The sequence below is a fragment of the Salmo salar genome, unplaced genomic scaffold (genome assembly GCF_905237065.1).
Source record: "Salmo salar unplaced genomic scaffold, Ssal_v3.1, whole genome shotgun sequence".
Taxonomy (NCBI): domain Eukaryota; kingdom Metazoa; phylum Chordata; class Actinopteri; order Salmoniformes; family Salmonidae; genus Salmo; species Salmo salar.
Window position 1 is genome coordinate 4,515 of NW_025548400.1, and position 24,469 is coordinate 28,983.

At 41.1% G+C, this 24,469-nt stretch overlaps 1 long non-coding RNA gene across 1 annotated transcript; it reads right to left on the reverse strand.

Annotated features, from left to right (window-relative positions):
• Positions 1 to 20,717: 20,717 nt before the first annotated feature.
• LOC106604048 (uncharacterized) lies at positions 20,718 to 21,406 on the reverse strand. Its single transcript, XR_006763550.1, has 3 exons — positions 21,241 to 21,406; positions 20,943 to 21,053; positions 20,718 to 20,754 (listed from the first exon to the last, which is right to left on the reverse strand). It is a non-coding gene; the product is annotated as an uncharacterized lncRNA (long non-coding RNA).
• Positions 21,407 to 24,469: the final 3,063 nt, after the last annotated feature.

Here is a 24,469-nt window from a genome sequence, read left to right on the forward strand (position 1 = left end):
TTTATACCTGTAGTCAGGAAGTAGGTCTAATGTTAGACCTAAAGTAGACCTTTAGACCTGTAGTCAGGCAGTAGGTCTAATGTTAGACCTAAAGTAGACCTTCATACCTGTAGTCAGGAAGTAGGTCTAATGTTAGACCTAAAGTAGACCTTTATACCTGTAGTCAGGAAGTAGGTCTAATGTTAGACCTAAAGTAGACCTTTAGACCTGTAGTCAGGCAGTAGGTCTAATGTTAGACCTAAAGTAGACCTTCATACCTGTAGTCAGGAAGTAGATCTAATGTTAGACCTAAAGTAGACCTTTATACCTGTAGTCAGGCAGTAGGTCTAATGTTAGACCTAAAGTAGACCTTTAGACCTTTAACACAGAATTCCTGGATACAGCCATTAGCTTTGATATATTGGCCACATAACACAACCCCCCAAGGTGCCATATTGCTGTTATAAACAGGTTACCAACATAATTTGAACAGTAAATAAGTTGTTTTGCATCGTACCTGTGGTATATATATATATATATATATATATATATATATATATATATATATATATATATATATATATATAGCTTATATAATCAATATAGCATTCATGATAATTAGCATTCAACTAGCGAGTTTTAAAACTGACTTTTAATTAATGAGTAGTGATAGTGTTATTTTTCATGATGGACCATTTTATTTGGAACACTAAACTATGGTCGTGATAATACTAAACTTCAATACCCAAGATGCATTGGAGGATGTGCTACATACCCAGTGTTAAACATTTGTTTTTATCCCATCTGATGTATGATCTCTGTGTTTATCAATGAACAGTGGCCAATCAGTTAACATCCACACTCTGGTCAATATGTGTGAAGGGGAGAGATATATGTGACAAATTAACTTGTAATAACAACGTTTGGACTCTCTTCCTCAGGCTGAATGACAGCACCATGGCAACAACAACAGGAAGTCAGTGTGGGATTCCTGTGGTTTACTCAGCTATTGCTGCTGCTCTGTAGGGGAGGGGAGGGGAGGGGTTAAGGCTGTCTAATCGTTGTCAGTTATCAGGCCTTCCACTGTTGTGTCAACTGCAAACTTAATGATGGTGTTGGAGTTGTGCCTGGCCCCCGTGTTGAGGATCAGCGTGGCAGATGTGTTTTTACCTACCATTACCACCTGGGGTGGGCCCATCAGGAAGTCCAGGATCCAGTTGCAGAGGGAGGTGTTTAGTCCCAGGGTCCTTAGCTTAGTGATGAGCTTTGAGGGCACTATGGGGTTGAATGCAAATTGGAATGGGTCTAGGGTTTCTGGGATAATGGTGTTGATGTGAGCCATGACCAGCCTTTCAAAGCCCTTCATGGCTACAGGCGTGAGTGCTATGGGTCGGTAGTCATTTAGGCAGGTTACCTTAGTGTTCTTGGGCACAGGGACTATGGTGGTCTGCTTGAAATATGTTGGTATTACAGTCTCAGTCAGGGACAGGTTGAACATGTCAGTGAAGACACTTGCCAGTTGGTCAGCGCATGCTCCGAGTTCCTGGTAATCCGTCTGGCCCTGCAGCCTTTTGAATGTTGACCTGTTTAAAGGTCGTCCGGAACAGCTGATGCTCTCATGCATGTTTCGGTGTTGCTTGCCCCGAAGCAAGCATAAAAGTAATTTAGCTTGTCTGGAAAGCTTCTGTCACTGGGCAGCTCAGAGCATTGCTTCTTTTTGTAGTCTGTAATAGTTTGCAAGTCTTGTCACATCCGACGAGCATCGGTGCCAGTGTAGTACGATTCAATCTTAGTCCTGTATTGATGCTTTGGCTGTTTTATGGTTTGTCGGAGGGCATAGCGGGATGTCTTATATGTTTCTGTACAGCACTTTGAGATATCAGCTGATGTAAGAAGTGCTATATAAATACATTTGATTTGATTGTATGCGTCAGGGTTAGAGTCCCGTCCTTGAAAGCATCAGCTCTACCCTTCAGCTCAGTGCGGATGTTGCCTGTAATCCATGGCTTCTGGCTGGGGAATGTGCGTACAGTCAATGTGGGGACGACACCATCGATGCACTTATTGATGAAGCCAGTGACTGATGTGATGTACTCCTGAATGCCATCGTAAGAATCCTGGAACATATTCCAGTCTGTGCAAAACAGTCCTGTAGCTTATTAATAATAACAGCTGATTCATCTGATCACTTTTTATTGACCGAGTCACTCGTGCTTCCTGCTTTAGTTTTTGCTTGTAAGCAGGAATCAGGAGGATAGAATTATGTTCAAATTTGCCAAATGGAAGGCGAGGGAGAGATTTGTTTGCAACTCTGTGTGTGGAGTAAAGCTGGTCTACTACTGTTGACCATCCTCCCAACGAAGGGGCATGACCTGGGACTCTACTACTGTGGGACTAAGGAGATGAATGATGAAGAGGAGATTCAGGTCTACCACTATGGAAAGGTAACCACTTGGATTTTAATTGGTAAAAATGTGTTCCTTGTGTGAACATCCAGTAAAGTCCATGTTCCTCTGGTAGTGAACATGTTCTGAAGCTTTTTAAAGTTCATATTAAAACAACACGTAGTTGGTAGTAACTGTATCCAGGGGACTACATGATAGGTTACATTAACCATACAAAGTAAGCTGTGTAGTGATGTTGTTCCTCTCTACTGTACAGTGGACTCCCCCACCATCACCTCTCTACTGTACAGAGGACTCCCACACCATCACCTCTCTACTGTACAGAGGACTCCCCCACCATCACCTCTCTACTGTACAGAGGACTCCCACACCATCACCTCTCTACTGTACAGAAGACTCCCCCACCATCACCTCTCTACTGTACAGAGGACTCCCCCACCATCACCTCTCTACTGTACAGAGGACTCACCCACCATCACCTCTCTACTGTACAGAGGACTCCCCCACCATCACCTCTCTACTGTACAGAGGACTCCCCCACCATCACCTCTCTACTGTACAGAGGACTCCAACACCATCACCTCTCTACTGTACAGAGGACTCCCCCACCATCACCTCTCTACTGTACAGAGGACTCCCCCACCATCACCTCTCTACTGTACAGAGGACTCCAACACCATCACCTCTCTACTGTACAGAGGACTCCCCCAGCATCACCTCTCTACTGTACAGAGGACGCCCCCACCATCAACTCTTGTGACTTTCCTGACTGTGGTGTGTCTGCTGACTGTGGTCTGAGCTGGGTCCTGATGGTTGCCTCCAAAGCTCTGTTTCTGCTCCTCATTCCTGCTGCCTTCTGGGCCATGGAACACACACGGTGGGTCAAGACCAGGGTTTCTGTTAAGCACCAGACATTTGACATCCGCATGTTAACTTACATCTAGACGTTCCGCTAGCGGAACACCTGCTCCAATATCCAATGATGGGCGTGGCGCGAAATACAAACTCCTCTAAATATCCGAAAACTTCATTTTTTCAAACATATGACTATTTTATAGCATTTTAAAGACAAGACTCTCGTTAATCTAATCACATTGTCCGATTTCAAAAAGGCTTTACAGCGAAAGCAAAACAATAGATTATGTCAGCAGAGTACCCAGCCAGAAATAATCAGACACCCATTTTTCAAGCTAGCATATAATGGCACAAAAACAAAACCACAGCTAAATGCAGCACTAACCTTTGATGATCTTCATCAGATGACAACCCTAGGACATTATGTTATACAATGCATGCATGTTTTGTTCAATCAAGTTCATATTTATATCAAAAAACAGCTTTTTACATTAGCATGTGACGTTCAGAACTAGCATACCCCCCGCAAACTTCCGGTGAATTTACTAAATTACTCACGATAAACGTTCACAAAAAACATAACAATTATTTTAAGAATTATAGATACAGAAGTCCTCTATGCTCTCGATATTTCCGATTTTAAAATAGCTTTTCGGTGAAAGCACATTTTGCAATATTCTCAGTAGATCATCACAGGGCTAGCTATTTAGACAGCCAGCAAGTTTAGCCTTCACCAAACTCCGATTTACTATTAGAAAAGTTTGATTACCTTTGGTGTTCTTCGTCAGAATGCACTCCCAGGACTTCTACTTCAATAACAAATGTTGGTTTGGTCCAAAATAATCCATAGTTATATCCAAACAGCGGCGTTTTGTTCATGCGTTCAAGACACTATCCGAAGTGTAAATAAGGGTCACGAGAATGGAGCATTTCGTGACAAAAGATTTCTAAATATTCCATTACCGTACTTCGAAGCATGTCAACCGCTGTTTAAAATCTATTTTTATGCCACTTTTCTCGTAAAAAAGCGATAATATTCCGACTGGGAAAGCGTGTATACGTACAAAGAGAGAGAAAATAAAAGCATGCTATCCCCTCATGCACGAGCCTGAGTCTCATAGTACTGTTACTGGGCACTATCCAAACGCGCTAATGTTTTTCAGCCAGAGCCTGCAAAGCCACGATTCAGCTTTTTGCCGCCTTCTGAGATCCCATGGGAGCCGTAGGAAGTGTCACGTAACAGCAGAGATCCCCTGTAATGGATAGAGATAATCAACAAGGGCAAGAAATGGTCAGACAGGGTACTTCCTGTACAGAATCTTCTCAGGTTTTGGCCTGCCAAATGAGTTCTGTTATACTCACAGACACCATTCAAACAGTTTTAGAAACTTTGGAGTGTTTTCTATCCAAAGCTAAAAATTATATGCATATTCTAGTTTCTGGGCAGGAGTAATAATCAGATTAAATCGGGTACGTTTTTTATCCGGCCGTGAAAATACTGCCCCCTAGCCATAACAGGTTTAATTTACCGGACATTTGGTAAATTTACCCGACCCATATACAATGGGTGTGTAACCTGATTAGGGTGTCCACCGTCAGTGCTCAGAATGACAAATCATATTTAGATTATGGCAGTTAATATCAACAGAACATGCAAGTCAAGGATGCAACAATGTGTGGTCCTTCTAACCTAATACTGATTAGCTCTTACAAAACATTTACTTTACCTCAGCCAACAAGACGAGTATCCCCCATAGTAGAACATTTTACCTTTTCTATTCGTCAGCTTGTAGAGAAAATACATTTCCTATTCCAAACAGACTGAGATAGTTGTGGGACGATAGATCCCAAAATCATACAACCAGTAGACCTAGGCTACAACGAAGAGGCTAATTAACATTATTTCTCAATGGGAATTTTTCTTCTTCTCCCAGACAATAGGCCGGCCAAAAGCTGGCTATTACCGGTTAACAGAAACCCCAGTCAGGACATACAGCTTCTCATATCAACTTAATTTCTCAACAACTACAGTGATGTGATGACCTGTTTTACATGTTGTGTTTTGTTGTGTTAAAACCAGGACTTCATAAGGAGAGGAGGGAAGTTCAGAAAAGAAGCAGAGACCAGTCATTCTCCTTGTCTGTAGTGAATTGAACTTCTCTATCAGAGACCAGTCATTCTCCTTGTCTGTAGTGAATTGAACTTCTCTATCAGAGACCAGTCATTCTCCATGTCTGTAGTGAATTGAACTTCTCTATCAGAGACCAGTCATTCTCCATGTCTGTAGTGAATTGAACTTCTATCAGAGACCAGTCATTCTCCATGTCTGTAGTGAATTGAACTTCTCTATCAGAGACCAGTCATTCTCCATGTCTGTAGTGAATTGAACTTCTCTATCAGAGACCAGTCATTCTCCTTGTCTGTAGTGAATTGAACTTCTCTAACAGAGACCAGTCATTCTCCATGTCTGTAGTGAATTGAACTTCTCTATCAGAGACCAGTCATTCTCCTTGTCTGTAGTGAATTGAACTTCTCTACCAGAAACCAGTCATTGTCCATGTCTGTAGTGAATTGAACTTCTATCAGAGACCAGTCATTCTCCATGTCTGTAGTGAATTGAACTTCTCTATCAGAGACCAGTCATTCTCCATGTCTGTAGTGAATTGAACTTCTCTATCAGAGACCAGTCATTCTCCATGTCTGTAGTGAATTGAACTTCTCTACCAGAAACCAGTAATTCTCCATGTCTGTAGTGAATTGAACTTCTATCAGAGACCAATCATTCTCCATGTCTGTAGTGAATTGAACTTCTCTGTCAGAGACCAGTCATTCTCCATGTCTGTAGTGAATTGAACTTCTCTTCTATGTGTCCAATGAGATCAGCATGAATCTGTTGTCATGTGGTTTCATCATCTGCTGGTCTGTCCAATTCTTTCTCTATTACCCAGATGTTTTTTATTGCTTAGAATTTTTATGTAAGAGCTTGGATATTGTTTCCTATCACATTTCAATCGTTTTTTTGCAGTTTTTTTTGATTTATAAAAAAATATAATTGAAAAGATCTACACAATTATAGTTGTATTCTTATGGACTTTATATTGAGCTATGATCATGTCTTATTTGTGATTGGTCAATATGTCTGTAATGACTATCTTCTGGAATAAAATAGATTCTATTGTTCTGTGGTACAAACAAGATCTAGCTCCTAGCCAACGTTGAAGTATTTATTTATTTTCATTTCTTACATTATTTGCTCAGAACGTTTCTAGTGTTATAACTTTTGGACATTAGATCGGTGGTCACTCACCAGAAATTTGACCAGAAATTAAACTTCCCTGACCTGGATCCTTTGCTTGGACTTCACTAGGCAACCCCATTCATCCCGGGTGCCAGACGAAAACATTAAAGCTGGAGAAGAGGGAGGAGAAGTGGGGCTCAGGCGGCGAGATAACCGTTCACCACATCCAAGTATATTACTCTCTTAAGTTCAGCCCCTGGACAATAAAGTAGACGAGCTCAGGGCGATGATCTCTGTTCAGAGAGAGATTGAAATATACTATGTTTAACGGTCATGGCTCTCCAGATATATTGTCCCCATTCATACAGCCAGCGGGGTTCTCCATTCATCACACCGACAGGAAGAAATAACGCTCCGGTAAAATCAGAGGTGGAGGGGTATGTCTCATGATTATCTCATGTTGTGATTGTGGTAACCTACAGGAACTAAAGTCCTTTTGTTCACCTGATCTGGAATGCCTCACCACCCAATGCCAACTGCATTACCTTGAGATAATATTATTTTGGTTATTGTTACTGCCGTGTATATTCCCCCCCAAGCCGACTCCTCGACAGCTCTCAAGGAACTACACTAGATATTATGCAAACTGGAATCCGCATATCCTGAGGCTGTATTTATTGTAATTGGGGATTTAAAAAAAGGAAATTGCAGGAAAACGCCCCTGAAATTCTCATGTGTTACATGCGGAGAGAAAACACTTGACCATTGATACTCTCTCTTCCGGGATGCCTACAAGACCCTCACCTGCCCTCCCTTCACCAAATCAGATCACACCTCCACCTGCTCCTCCCTGCCTATAGGCAGGAACTTAAACAGGATGCACCTGTGGTAAGGTCAATTCAATGTTGGTCTGACCAATCAGAATCTATTCTTCAGGACTGTTTTGATCACACTGACTGGGAAATGTTCCAGGTCGCCTCTTGGAATAGTATTGATGTATACAGTACACTGACTCAGTGACTGGGTTCATCAGGAAGTGCATAGAGGATGTTTTTTCCTACTGTGACGATTACAACTTATTCAAACCCAAAACCGTAGATAGATGGAAGCAGGCGCAATAGCTCCTGAAGAAATGTAGCTTAGCCCCTAAGGCCCTCACAAATTTCTACAGATACACCATCAAGAGCATTCTGTCTGGCTGTATGACCACCTGGTACGACAACTGCACTGATGGTAACCACAGGGCTGTCCAGAGGGTGGTGTGGTCAGCCCAACGCATCATCGTGGTCATACTGCCTGCCCTTCAGGACATCTACAGCACCGGTGTCACAGGGCGGCCATGAAGATCATGAAGGACCTCAGCCACCCGAGCCACGGCTTGTTCAACCCGCTACCATCTAGAAGATTATCATGGACCTCAGCCACCCGAACCATGGCCTGTTCACCCCGCTACCATCTAGAAGATCATCAAGGACCTCAGCCACCCGAGCCACGGCCTGTTCACCCCGCTACCATCTAGAAGATCATCAAGGACCTCAGCCACCCGAGCCTCGGCCTGTTCACCCCGCTACCATCTAGAAGATCATCAAGGACCTCAGCCACCCGAGCCACGGCCTGTTTACCATACCACCACCTAGACGGCAGAGACAGTATAGGTGAATCAAAGCTGGGACCAATAGACAGAAACTGTTTCTCAATCTCCAGGTCATCAGACTGTTAAACAGTTATCACTAGCCGGCCTCCACCCAGTACCATGTCTTGCACCTTAGACACTGTTACTAGCCATTCGGTACTCTACCCTGCACCTTAGACACTGTTACTAGTCGGCTACAACCTGGTACTCTACCCTGCACCTTAGACACTGTTACTAGTCAGCTACCACCTGGTACTCTACCCTGCATCTTAGACACTATTACTAGTCGGCTACCACCTGGTACTCTACCCTGCACCTTAGAGACTGTCACTAGCCACTCAGTACTATACCCTACACCTTAGACACTTTTACTACCCTGCACCTTAGTGACTGCTGCCCTATGTACATAGTCATGGAATACTAGTCAATAATGTTTCCATCCTGTTTTACCCACTTCATATGTAAATATATACTGTATTCTAGTCATATCATCAGATATTTCTGCACTATTGGAGCTAGAAACAAGCATTTCAGCTGCACGCGATAACATCTGTAAAACTGTGTATGCAACCGAAAACTTTTTATTTGCTTTGATTTGGTATAATTATCCTGATTTCACTATGTAACTCTATTCATAATGTGGTATAATTAACCCGATTACACTATGTAACTCTATTGATAATGTAGTATAATTAACCTGATTTTACTATGTAACTCTATTGATAATGTAGTATAATTAACCTGATTTTACTATGTAACTCTATTGACAATGTGGTACAATTAACCTGATTTCACTATGTAACTCTACTGATAATGTGGTATAATTAACCTGATTTCACTATGTAACTCTATTGATAATATAGTTTTTCTGAAAGCTTTACTGAGAAACATTGAAAACATTTAAAATGTTCAACCATAGGCTGGGTCAGGGCCCTCCAACCCTGTTCATTGAGAGCTACCCTCCAGTAGGTTTTCACTCCAACCCCAGTTGTAACTAACCTGATTCTTCTTATCAACAAGCTGATTATTATTGTGCTAAATTAGGGTTGTAGTGTAAACCTACAGGATGGTAGCTTTCCAGGAACAGGGTTAAATGGCTTTTAAAGGAAGGGGTGTGGTTTTAGAAGCTAATGGGGTGTGGTTTTAGAGGAAGACAGAGTTGTTGAGTAGAAACACAGCAGTTTCTATGGTTTCATAAACATGAAGCCCAGGGCTCTTTAAGCCACACCCTCAAATACATCTGAATGACTTGCCAGAGAATTTGTCAAACCAAATACCATGACCTCGTGCTCTAAGAAAAGTTAAACTCAGAGACTGTAACCTCTCTGGGGTATGTGGGACGCTAGCATCCCACCCGCGGAACACACTATTCAACAGCGAGTGAAATAGCAGGGCGGCAAATTCAAAACAACAAAAATCTCATAATTCACATTTCTCAAACATACAACTATTATATCCCATTTTAAAGATGCACTTCTCGTTAATCCAACCACATTGTCCGATTTCAAAAAGGCTTTACGGCGAAAGCATAACATTAGATTATGTTAGGACAGCACCGAGACAAGAAAAACCACACAGCCATTTTCCAAGCAAGGAGAGGCGTCACAAAAACCAGAAATACAGCTAAAATGAATCACTAACCTTTGATGATCTTCATCAGATGGCTCTCCTAGGACTTCATGTTACACAATACATGTATGTTTTGCTCGATAAAGTTCATATTTATATCCAAAAACAGCATTTTACATTGGCATGTAATGTTCAGAAATCTTTTGCCTCCCAAAACCTCCGGTGAATGAGCACATCAATTTACAGAAATACTCATCGTAAACGTTGATAAAATATTCTACAGTTTTTCAAAGAATTACAGATACACTTCTCCTTAATGGAACCGCTCTCTTAGATTTCAAAAAAGCTTTACGGCGATAGCAAATTTTGCAATAATCTGAGAACAGTACTCAGATATCAAAACAAGCCATACAGATACCCGCCATTTTGGAGTCAACAGAAATGACAAAAATTACATTAGAAATATTCACTTACCTTTGATGATCTTCATCAGAATGCACTCCCAGGAATCCCAGTTCCACAATAAATGTTTGTATTGTTCGATAAAGTCCATCATTTATGTTCAAATATCTCCTTTTTTCACGCGTTTAGTCCACTACTCCAAATGCAGGAAGCGCGCAAAATGTCACGACGAAAAGTCAAAAATAGTTATATTTACGTTCGTAGAAACATGTCAAACGATGTATAGTATCAATATTTAGGATGTTTTAATCATAAATCTTCAGTAATATTCCAACCGGACAATTCCAATGGCTTCAAAAAAGAAAAGGAACACAGCTAACTCTCACGTGAGTGCGCGCCTCTGAGCTCATGTCATTTTTTCACTCATCTACTTCCAGGAGCTCTTATTCCCTCCCCATTCACAGTAGAAGCATGAAACAACGTTCTAAAGACTGTTGACATTTAGTGGAAACCGTAGGAAGTGCAAAATGAACCCTAAGTCACTGTATAGTGTATTGGCAATCACTTGAAAAACTACAAACCTCAGATTTCCACACTTCCTGGTTGGATTTTTCTCATGTTTTTGCCTGCCATATGAGTTCTGTTATACTCACAGACATCATTCAAACAGTTTTAGAAACTTCAAAGTGTTTTCTATCCAAATCCACTATTATATGCATATCCTACCTTCTGAGTCTGAGTAGCAGGCAGTTTACTACTGGCATGCCTTTCATCCGGACGTCAAAATACTGCCCCCTACCCTAGAGAAGTTAAAGGAAGACAAAGAAATTATGAAATTAAATCAATTAAACTGAATCAATATTTATTTAGCCTCATTAACACATATCAATACACCTACAAATGAAATACAATAAACTTTCACAACTACTATTACAAACTAAAACTATAACTGTCACGCCCTGGCCATAGAGAGGGTTTTATTCTCTATTTTGGTTAGGCCAGGGTGTGACTAGGGGGGGGGGGGAGGGGGCATTCTATGTCCCTTTTTCTATGTTTTGTGTATTTTTTTGTTTTGGCTGGGTATGGTTCTCAATCAGGGACAGCTGTCTATTGTTGTCTCTGATTGGGAGCCATACTTAGGTAGCCTTTTCCCACAGGGTTTTTGTGGGTAGTTGTTTTCTGTATTGTGTTTTTCACCTGACAGAGTTGTTGCGCTTTGTTCCACTTTGTTTTTGATTCAGTGTTCAGAACTAATAAACATGATGAACACCTACCACGCTGCACCTTGGTCCTCTCCTTGCAACAACCGTTACAATAACAAGAGATATTTAACCATTATTCGCTGATGTTTACTTATTGTGGTAAAAACACGAAGGTTAAAAACATAGGTAATTATTATAATAATAAGTAAGACTCATTAGGAATACCCAGACATAAAAAATGAATAAGTGAAAAAGGGAATCCTCACTAAAAAGGTGAGAATGAGTTTACCTGTTGTTCTGCAGAAGGAGTAGAAACAGACGGAGGAAAGGAGGGAGGAGAGGAGAACAGACACAGGACACAGACTGAACAGCAACATCCAACACAGACCACAGTCTACAGGAGGAGGAGAGGAGGAGGAGGAGGGAGGAAAGGAGAACAGACACAGGACACAGACTGAACAGCAACATCCAACACAGACCACAGTCTACGTCAGATGTTCCGGCATCTGGACAAAACACAAAGGAAAAAATGCGGGACTACGATCATAGAGCTCATTCTCCTCTCATTCAAGGAAACCAGACATGCTATACCAAAACCAAATATACAGCCATTAAATAAATAAAGAATAATGCATTGGTCTTACCAAATGAAAGCCTTCTCATGACATGTCCATTGTGGTAGACATTTTTCTGTTCAATACGTTTTTCATTTTTCCATATTACTCTCTATAGTCCCACAGTAGTAGAGTCCCAGGTCAGATTACCACAGTAGTAGAGTCCCAGGTCAGATTACCACAGTAGTAGAGTCCCAGGTCAGATTACCACAGTAGTAGAGTCCCAGGTCAGATTACCACAGTAGTAGAGTCCCAGGTTAGATTACCACAGTAGTAGAGTCCCAGGTCAGATTACCATAGTAGTAGAGTCCCAGGTCAGATTACCACAGTAGTAGAGTCCCAGGTTAGATTACCACAGTAGTAGAGTCCCAGGTCAGATTACCACAGTAGTAGAGTCCCAGGTTAGATTACCACAGTAGTAGAGTCCCAGGTCAGATTACCACAGTAGTAGAGTCCCAGGTCAGATGCAGTGATGTTCTCATAATATGTAATAACATATGTAATAACAAGAGGAGGCTGGTGCTCATGAGACCAATTCCTGAACCAGACTGTGTACATTGCATTTGTTGTTCTACAGTCACTATAGAGGGTGATGTTGTCTCCTGGTCTGACTCTCAGCTCCACCTCTGCTACAGAGATCCCACCCTGACTGGAGGAAACAGCACCTACAGGTAGCAGAGGAACAGTGTTAGGATGAACTGACTGGAGGAAACAGCACCTACAGATAGCAGAGGAACAGTGTTAGGATGAACTGACTGGAGGAAACACCACCTACAGGTAACAGAGGAACAGTGTTAGGATGAACTGACTGGAGGAAACAGCACCTACAGGTAGCAGAGGAACAGTGTTAGGATGAACTGACTGGAGGAAACAGCACCTACAGGTAACAGAGGAACAGTGTTAGGATGAACTGACTGGAGGAAACAGCACCTACAGGTAGCAGAGGAACAGTGTTAGGATGAACTGACTGGAGGAAACACCACCTACATGTAACAGAGGAACAGTGTTAGGATGAACTGACTGGAGGAAACAGCACCTATAGGTAGCAGAGGAAGGAACAGTGTTAGGATGAAGTACACATTGTCATTTGGTTCATCATAAACTTCTCTACATGCAGAAATATAACAAACATCACAGTCATCATACTATCTCAATAACACATCTAGTCAACCATAAAACCACATCAAGGAATCAGCATTCTTCAGCAAAAAAGTTACTCACATAAGAATGCAATCAGAGAAACACACAGCCTGTCCATCTGGTGGTCTGATGGTCTGATGGTGACTGTCAGAGAGTAGCTGGGTCTTTGAGTAACAAGGTTTTGCTGCGTATTTCTGTGTTCATGACTAGATGTACTTTACCATGAAAGGACATGCGAGCAGCGATTGGTTCGATCGAGTGGAAAGTTTTCAGCTCGTGGTCCTTTTCTCTAAAACCCATGTTGTGACAGGAAGAGGAGGGTCTAGCATCGAGGTAAACAGGTTTCACAACAACGTGACGTCAATGGAAAATATTCAGCTTTGAGGTGTTTTCCTTAAATAGCAACACCTTAAGAGACCTATAAACACTCAATGAAGAAACAAACACTGATTTTGATGACTGAGTTAGATCATCATGATTGACCTCATGTTTGCTTATTTGAACATTGAGCATTGCTTTTTTTATACAGTTAAATATATAAATCAAATCCTGCCCCTGATTTATGAATTATTTCAGGTAACCTGACAGTCAGACAGGTCTCTAAACTGGGACACACAGATGACGCTACTGACCCCAGTCCAGTGGTTGACCACAACACTCTGATAACATGGAGACTAAACACTAAGTATTAGACCATAACACTCTGATAACATGGAGACTAAACACTAAGTATTAAACCATAACACTCTGATAACATGGAGACTAAACACTAAGTATTAAACCATAACACTCTGATAACATGGAGACTAAACACTAAGTATTAGACCATAACACTCTGATAACATGGAGACTAAACACTAAGTATTAGACCATAACACTCTGATAACATGGAGACTAAACACTAAGTATTAGACCATAACACTCTGATAACATGGAGACTAAACACTAAGTATTAGAACATAACACTCTGATAACATGGAGACTAAACACTAAGTATTAGACCATAACACTCTGATAACATGGAGACTAAACACTAAGTATTAAACCATAACACTCTGATAACATGGAGACTAAACACTAAGTATTAAACCATAACACTGATAACATGGAGACTAAACACTAAGTATTAAACCATAACACTCTGATAACATGGAGACTAAACACTAAGTATTAAACCATAACACTCTGATAACATGGAGACTAAACACTAAGTATTAGACCATTACACTCTGATAACATGGAGACTAAACACTAAGTATTAGACCATAACACTCTGATAACATGGAGACTAAACACTAAGTATTAAACCATAACACTGATAACATGGAGACTAAACACTAAGTATTAGACCATAACACTCTGATAACATGGAGACTAAACACTAAGTATTAGACCATAACACTCTGATAACATGGAGACTAAACACTAAGTATTAGACCATAACACTCTGATAACATGGAGACTAAACACTAAGTATTAGACCATAACACTCTGATAACATGGAGACTAAACACTAAGTATTAGACCATAACACTCTGATAACATGGAGACTAAACACTAAGTATTAGACCATAACACTCTGATAACATGGAGACTAAACACTAAGTATTAGACCATAACACTCTGATAACATGGAGACTAAACACTAAGCATTAGACCATAACACTCTGATAACATGGAGACTAAACACTAAGTATTAAACCATAACACTCTGATAACATGGAGACTAAACACTAAGTATTAGACCATAACACTCTGCTAGACCATAACGCTAGACCATAACACATTAGACCATAACACTCTGCACTCTGCTATTAACACTCTGCTATTACAATACCCAAGATGCACTAGGTGATGTGTTGGTATAACCATGTTAAGCTGTTGTAGTTCTTTTTATCCTGGTTGATGCTGCTCTGTTGATATCAATGAATAGTGGGCATGTAAAAGATTTAGATGCAATATTGTAAAGTGGTTGTTCCACTGGATATTATAAGGTGAATGCACCAATTTGTAAGTCGCTCTGGGTAAGAGCGTCTGCTAAATGACTTAAATGTAAATGTAAATGTAAATAACATATGTGAGAAATAAACATATACAACTTGTTATAACTTGGATGTACTCTCATCCTCAGGCCAAATGGCTGACAGACAGACAGCACCATGGCAACAGGAAGTCAGTGTGGTTTCCTGTATGCAGTGTGTCTTCTCAGGCAATCAGTGACTAGCTCTTATATAAGATCTGTAATACCAGAATCATAATATCAGACTTAACAACATTAGTATGGGTCAATGTATATATATAATTACATGTGTTTACATGTGTGCATATATATAAATATGTATGTGGGTATATGGTATATTCTGCTTCTTGAGTCTGCTCTCGGCCTCAAGTCTGTGGGGACGTATAAGGGGTTAAGAGGGCCTTGTGTTTAGGTCTGAGGGGAGGACTGAGGGCTTAAGGGGGGCCTGGGTTTCAGATCTGAGGGGAGGACTGAGGGCATAAGAGGGCCTGGGTTTCAGGTCTGAGGGGAGGACTGAGGGCTTAAGGGGGGCCTGGGTTTCAGGTCTGAGGGGAGGTCTGAGGGCATAAGAGGGCTTGGTTTCAGGTCTGAGGGGAGGACTGAGGGCTTAAGGGGGGCCTGGGCTTCAGGTCCGAGGGGAGGACAAAGGGGTTAAGAGGGGCTTCAGGTCTGAGGGGTTAAGGGGGGGGCTTCAGGTTTGAGTGGTTAACTTCTTATGGATAGGGGGCAGTATTTTCACGGCCGGATAAAAAACGTACCTGATTTAATCTGATTATTACTCCTGCCCAGAAACTACAATATGCATATAATTATTAGCTTTGGATAGAAAACACTCCAAAGTTTCTAAAACGGTTTGAATGGTGTCTGTGAGTATAACAGAACTCAAATGGCAGGCCAAAACCTGAGAAGATTCTGTACAGGAAGTACCCTGTCTGACAATTTCTTGGCCTTCTTTGCCATCTCTATTCAAAACAGGGGATCTCTGCTGTAACGTGACATTTTCTAATGCTCCCATAGGCTCTCAGAAGGCGCCAGAACGTTGAATGATGACTTTGCAGGCCATGGCTGAAAAACAGTAGCGCATTTGGTAAGTGGTCGATCTGAGAACAATGACACTGGTGCGCGCGTGCACGAGACGACTCCATGTTTACATTTTCAGTCTTTGAATGAAAACAACTACTCCCGGTCGGAATATTATCGCTTTTTTACGAGAAAAATCGCATAAAAATTGATTATAAACAGCGTTTGACATGCTTCGAAGTACGGTAATGGAATATTTTGAATTTTTTTGTCACGATACGCGCCAGGCGCGTCAGCCTTCGTTACCCTTCGGATAGTGTCTTGAACGCACAACAAAACGCCGCTATTTGGATATAACTATGGATTATTTGAAACCAAACCAACATTTGTTATTGAAGTAGAAGTCCTGGGAGTGCATTCTGACGAAGAACAGCAAAGGGAATCCAATTTTTCTTATAGTAAATCTGAGTTTGGTGAGTGCTAAACTTGGTGGGTGTCAAAATAGCTAGCCACGATGGCCGGGCTATCTACTCAGAATATTGCAAAATGTGCTTTCACCGAAAAGCTATTTTAAAATCGGACACCGCGATTGCATAAAGGAGTTCTGTATCTATAATTCTTAAAATAATTGTTATGCTTTTTGTGAACGTTTATCGTGAGTAAAATTAGTAAATTGTTAGTGAATTCGCCGGAAGTTTGCGTGGGGTATGCTAGTTCTGAACGTCACATGCTAATGTAAAAAGCTGGTTTTTGATATAAATATGAACTTCATTGAACAAAACATGCATGTATTGTATAACATAATGTCCTAGGTGTGTCATCTGATGAAGATCATCAAAGGTTAGTGCTGCATTTAGCTGTCTTCTGGGTTTTTGTGACATTATATGCTAGCTTGAAAAATGGGTGTCTGATTATTTCTGGCTGGGTACTCTGCTGACATAATCTAATGTTTTGCTTTCGCTGTAAAGCCTTTTTGAAATCGGACAGTGTGGTTAGATTAACGAGAGTCTTGTCTTTAAATAGCTGTAAAATAGTAATATGTTTGAGAAATTGAAGTAATAGCATTTCTAAGGTATTTGAAAATCGCGCCACAGGATTCAACTGGCTGTTACGTAGGTGGGACGATTTGGTGCCACCTAGCCCAGAGAGGTTAATAATAATTAGGCAAAGACTCAGCATCTGCAAAAGGTTTGTACGGTTTATTCAGAGAACGTTCTGAAGTACACTACAAAAAGATGTTCATTTTATGCTTACTCCCCGCTTACGGACATATCGACACACAAACAATAGATACACTACACACATACATACACACTAACAGCAGATGAATTGTATCCCTTCCCGGACTTCTCACCACTGTTAAGCTCTTAGGGCTAGGGGGCAGTATTTACACCGCCGGATAAAAAACTTACCTGATTTAATCTGGTTACTACTCCTACCCAGTAACTAGAATATGCATATACTTATTAGATATGGATAGAAAACACCCTAAAGTTTCTAAAACTGTTTGAATGGTGTCTGAGTATAACAGAACTCATATGGCAGGCAAAAACCTGAGAGATTCCTTTACAGGAAGTGGCTTTTCTGACCATTTATTGGCTTTCTTTGACATCTCTTTCCAAAACAAAGGATCTCTGCGGTAACGTGACACTTCCCACGGCTCCCATAGGCTCTCAGAGCCCAGGAAAAAGCTGAATGTCGTCATTCCAGCCCCAGGCTGAAACACATTATCGCCTTTGTCAAGTGGCCGATCAGGGGACAGTGGGCTTAGGCACGTGCACTGGTCACCCCCGTCTTTCTTTTTTTCCTCTATTTACCAAAACGCAGATTCCCGGTCGGAATATTATCGCTTTTTTATGAGGAAAATGGCATAAAAATTGATTTTAAACAGCGGTTGACATGCTTCAAAGTACGGTAATGTAATATTTAGAATTCTTTTGTCACGAATTGCGCCATGCTCGTCACCCTTATTTACCCTTTAGGATAGTGTCTAGAACGCACTAACAAAAAGCCGCTGTTTGGATATAACGATGGATTATTTTGGACCAAACCAACATTTGTTATTAAAGTAGAAGTCCTGGGAGTGCATTCTGACGAAGACAACAAAGGTAATAAAATTTTTCTTATAGTAAATCTGACTTTGATGAGTGCTAAACCTGCTGGGTGTCTAAATAGCTAGCCCTGTGATGCCGGGCTATCTACTGAGAATATTGCAAAATGTGCTTTCACCGAAAAGCTATTTTAAAAATCGGACATATCGAGTGCATAGAGGAGTTCTGTATCTATAATTCTTAAAATAATTGTTATGCTTTTTGTGAACGTTTATCGCGATGAAAGGGGATGCGATACTCTGAAAAATAGGCTAACGTTACAGGTCAGCGCCATCTTGGAACAATCGCATATCACATCTAGTCTTGTATACTATTGTCAATAATCCCTTACCTTTGGTTGTCTTCATCAGAAATCCCAGGTCCACAATAAATGTATTTTCGTTCGAAAAAATTACTCCTTTATGTTCCAAGATCTTGTTCTTGTTAGCGCGTCTGAAGGCTGATCCAAATGCTCCGTCGGCCGTGGGACAGCCATTTCGAGAAAATGCATTTTTTTCCCATTTAGGTTCGTTCAAACATGTCAAACGTTGTATAACATAAATCTTCAGGGCGTTTTTCAACAAGAGAGCCAATAAGATTCAAGGAGGATGATTGCATTGTCTTTCAAAACGTTTTGAAAGGGGAGGGAAGCCAGGGCCGCCGGCGTCATAATGGTGATGGCCCTCCTCATGTGACCAATTTCAACAGCGTCTCATTCATTCAGTTTTCGCAGTAGGAGACTCAAACCACTTTGTAAAGACTGGGGACATCTAGTGGAAGCAATAGGAAGTGCTTAATGAACCATAGCTCACGGTGTGATTAATAGGCAACGTGATGAATTTGAGTTCGCAATTCAGAATTACACTTCCTGTTTCGATCTGTCTCGGGGTTTTGACTGCCATATGAGTTCTGTTATACTCACAGACACCATTCAAACAGTTTTAGAAACTTTACGGTGTTTTCTATCCAAAAGTTTTATATGCATATGCTAGCTTCTGAGTTTGAGTAGTAGGCCGTTTAAAATGGGCACGAATTTTTTTCAAAATGCGCTGTGGCGCCCCCTATCCTAGGCGAACGTCAAGAGGTTAAACACACCCCTTAACATATAAACCACACCCCTTAACATATAAACCACACCCCTTAACATATAAACCACACCCCTTAACATATAAACCACACCCCTTAGCCTTCATGCTCTGTATATGCATCTCTGTCATCAACTAAAGCCACACCCTCTTTATTTCTAAGCCACACCTTATTCACCTGTAAGTCACACCCCTTCACATCTAATTCACACCCCCAGATAGCTCTGATTGGTTTGCTGAAGCATTTGTCAAACAAAATACGACGACCTCGTGCTCTAAGAGAAGTTAGGGGGAGACAAATAAATAATGAAATAATATCTAATTAAACTGAATCAATAATTATTCAGACTCATTAAGACATATCAATACACTTACAAATGGAAAACAATGAACTTTAACACCTAGAATTACAAACTAAAACAAGAGCTTTTTAAACATTATTCCCTGAGCTTCAAAACATTTTCTAAATCAATATTGTTATTATTATGAAAAGGTTACAGACAAAAGTTAAAACATAAACAATTTGCATGAAAGGGTTTTTAAAAAGCACAACATTTTCCCCTAAAAATTAAGAAAATCAAAAAATATCAAAATTACTGTTGTTACACCTTGTCCTCCCAGCAATGTTGGTATAGGTCTCACACTCTGCTGGTATTGATGGCTGGTATAGGTCTCACTCTGCTGGTATGGATGGCTGGTATAGGTCTCACTCTGCTGGTATTGACAGATGGTATAGGTCTCATTCTCTGCTGGTATTGATGGATGGTATAGGTCTCACACTCTGCTGGTATTGACGGCTGGTACAGGTCACACTCTGCTGGTATTGATGGCTGGTATAGGTCTCACACTCTGCTGGTATTGATGGATGGTATAGGTCTCACACTCTGCTGGTATTGACGGATGGTATAGGTCTCACACTCTGCTGGTATTGATGGCTGGTATAGGTCTCACTCTGCTGGTATTGATGGATGGTATAGGTCTCACTCTGCTGGTATTGATGGATGGTATAGGTCTCACACTCTGCTGGTATTGACGGCTGGTATAGGTCTAACACTCTGCTGGTATTGATGGCTGGTATAGGTCTCACTCTGCTGGTATTGATGGATGGTATAGGTCTCACTCTGCTGGTATTGTATGATGGTATAGGTCTCATACTCTGCTGGTATTAATGGATGGTATAGGTCTCACACTCTGCTGGTATTGATGGATGGTATAGGTCTCACACTCTGCTGGTATTGATGGCTGGTATATGTCACACTCTGCTGGTATTGATGGATGGTATAGGTCACACTCTGCTGGTATTGATGACTGGTATAGGTCTCACACTCTGCTGGTATTGATGGCTGAGTAGGTACTGAAGTCAGAGTTCTGGACTCTCTTCTTCTTCTTTGGTCTCCTCTGTTCCTGACAGATATCCAACAATGCATAGAACAGGTCCTTCTTCCTGAGAGACAGAGAGAGAGTGAGAGAGAGAGACAGACAGACAGAGAAATAGGCCAAGACTGAGACAGAGACAGAGAGAGAGAGAAAGAGGCCGAGAGAAAGACAGAGTGAGAGATTATATGTTATATTTTAATATTAGTGATATGTGAACATTAATATTTTACAACTTATATATATATATATATATCTACTGTTATTGATGACTATAATCGGCATCAAAAAAACTATTTGAAAATGGCAGGGTTACCTAATACATGGACTACAAATCAAGATGGCTACCCATAATAAAACTACAACACCCATTTTGACTGTAGTCTGCTCTCTGCTGTCACTTCCCCTGGTGGAGTCTCAGCTGGAGCTGCAGAGGAAGAGTTATCACCATTAAAACACCAAGTTTCAGGTTAAACTAGGACATTTCAGTTAATAGTTAGTAGATGTTTACATATTGTGGTCAAAATGCTTTAAAAAAAAGGTTAAAAACGTAGGTACCCAGACTTAAAACATGAATGAGTTATTAAGTTATTCCTGACAGAGAGTCAGTGCACCTGTTGTTTGTAGAAGGAGTAGACGCAAGTGGAGGAGAGGAGGGAGGAGAGGAGAGCAGACACAGGACACAGACTGAAAAGCGACATCCAACATAGCCCACAGTCGACATCAGGTGTTCTGGCATCATCACAGTCTTCAGGATGTGGAGGGGAAGAGGAGTGCTCGGGAGGACTGGTTTCTGGACAAAACATTAAACATAAACATTGTTTTCTTCTGTTCTATTGTATTTTTGACTGAATGTTTTGTTTATTCCATGTGTAACTCTGTGTTGTTGTATGTGTCGTATTGCTATGCTTTATCTTGGCCAGGTCGCAGTTGTAAATGAGAACTTGTTCTCAACTAGCCTACCTGGTTAAATAAAGATGAAATAAAAACAGAACTACTCTCTTAGAAACAATCAAGGTCTTCTCAATAATCTGTTGTTAATCATGACTCTTGGTTGTTTAAACATGAATTTCAGGAGACATTTTATGAGTTTAGATTAGTCTCAGAGGGTTGATACAAAATAAGATACATTTTCATTGGCGTAACTCTCATTCAAAGAAACCAATACCAAAGATACGGCAGGAAGATGAAGACAGAATAATAACTGTTCTTTCCAGGTGAAATCCTAGTGGTGATGTTTCCGTAGTGGTACAACTCTTTACGTAAAAATGGTTTTCCTTCTCCAACCAGGTTCGTCTCCACAGTCCCACAGTAGTAGAGTCCCAGATCAGATTCAGTGATGTTCTCAATCAGTAGATCATATGAGTTGTTAGAGGGGTTCCACACCACATTATATCCAGGGAGAGAGATGGAACTTAAAAACTTAGTTGAAATAACTAGAGGAGGCTGGTACTTGTGAGAACAGTTCCTATACCACATAATGTATACTCCAGTAGTTATGTTACAGTCACAGTAGAGAGTGATGTTGTCTCCTGGTCTGACTCTCAGCTCCACCTCTGCTGCAGAGATCCCATCCTGACTGGAGGAAACAGCACCTACAGGTAACAGAGGAACAGTGTTAGGATGAACTGACTGGAGGAAACAGCACCTACAGGTAGCAGAGGAACAGTGTTAGGATGAACTGACTGGAGGAAACAGCACCTACAGGTAACAGAGGAACAGTGTTAGGATGAACTGACTGGAGGAAACAGCACCTACAGGTAACAGAGGAACAGTGTTAGGATGAACTGACTGGAGGAAACAGCACCTACAGGTAACAGAGGAACAGTGTTAGGATGAACTGACTGGAGGAAACAGCACCTACAGGTAGCAGAGGAACAGTGTTAGGATGAACTGACTGGAGGAAACAGCACCTACAGGTAGCAGAGGAACAGTGTTTGGATGATTCACAGAATGTCAGTTTGACATCATAAACTTCTCCACCTGAAAATATAAACGTCATGTCTTTACCACAGTCATCACAGTATCACAACAACAAGATAACAAATCTGGTCAACCATAAAACCACATCAAGAAATCATCTATCATCCAGCTATAAGGCCCAGTAAAAAAGTGACACACAGCCTGTCCATCTGGTGGTCTGATGTTCTGAAGGTACTGTCAGAGAGTAGCTGGGTCTTTGAGTAACAAGGTCTTTGCTGCGTATTTCTGTGTTCATGACTTGATGTACATTACCATGAAAGGACATATGAGCAGCGATTGGTTCATTCGAGTGGAAAGTTTTCAGCTCGTGGTCCTTTTCTCTGAAACCCATGTTGTGACAGGAAGAGGAGGGTCTAGCATCGAGGTAAACAGGTTTCAAACCAGCGTGACGTCAATGGAAAATATTCAGCTTATTTTAGGTGTTCACCTTAGATAGCAACACCTTAAGAGACCTGTAGACACTAATAAGAATCAAACACACATTTTGATGATAGAGTTGACCTTTAAACCTTAAAGAAAATACACTTATAGAGAGGCTCAGTTGAACTATAGACCTTTAATCCTGTAGTCAGGCAGTAGAAATCATGTTTGACCTCATGCACGCTTAACTGAACATTGAATGTTCTGTTTTAATACAGTTAAACTACAATACCCAAGATGCATTGGAAGATGTGCAATATACCCAGTGTTAAACAGTTCTTGTGATACCCTTTGATGAATGATCTCTGTGTTTATCAATGAACAGTGGACAATCAATTAACATCCAAACTCTGGTCAATATGTGTGAAGGGGAGAGATATATGTGACAAACGAACTTGTAATAACAATGTTTGGTCTCTCGTCCTCAGGCTGAATGACAGCACCATGGCAACAACAACAGGACGCCAGTGTGGGTTTCCTGTGTACTGAGAGTGTCTTCTCAGCCAATCAGTGACTAGCTCTTATATGAGTACTGTAATACCAACATCATAATATCAGACTTAACAACATTAGTAGTGGTCAATGTATGTATATGTTTACATGTGTTTATATATATGTATGTGGGTATATGGTAGTGTGTCCATATATTTGCATATCATGTATAGTCCTATGTGTGTTGTTGTGGTTTACTCAGCTAGTGCTGCTGCTCTGTAGGGGAGGGGTTAAGGGGGCCTGGGTTTCAGGTCTGAGGAGCAGTGTCAGAGTAGCTGGGTCTGTCAGTAACAGTATCAGAGTAGCTGGGTCTGTCAGTAACAGTATCAGAGTAGCTGGGTCTGTCAGTAACAGTATCAGAGTAGCTGGGTCTGTCAGTAACAGTGTCAGAGTAGCTGGGTCTGTCAGTAACAGTATCAGAGTAGCTGGGTCTGTCAGTAACAGTATCAGAGTAGCTGGGTCTGTCAGTAACAGTATCAGAGTAGCTGGGTCTGTCAGTAACAGTATCAGAGTAGCTGGGTCTGTCAGTAACAGTATCAGAGTAGCTGGGTCTGTCAGTAACAGTGTCAGAGTAGCTGGGTCTGTCAGTAACAGTATCAGAGTAGCTGGGTCTGTCAGTAACAGTATCAGAGTAGCTGGGTCTGTCAGTAACAGTGTCAGAGTAGCTGGGTCTGTCAGTAACAGTGTCAGAGTAGCTGGGTCTGTCAGTAACAGTATCAGAGTAGCTGGGTCTGTCAGTAACAGTATCAGAGTAGCTGGGTCTGTCAGTAACAGTATCAGAGTAGCTGGGACTGTCAGTAATAGTATCAGAGTAGCAACAACACAAAAAGGACTATGCATGATATACAATCATATGGACACACCTTTAACAGTATCACACATACATACATATATGTATGTGTGTATATACATATATATATTTGTGTGTATGTGTGTGTGTGTGTGTGT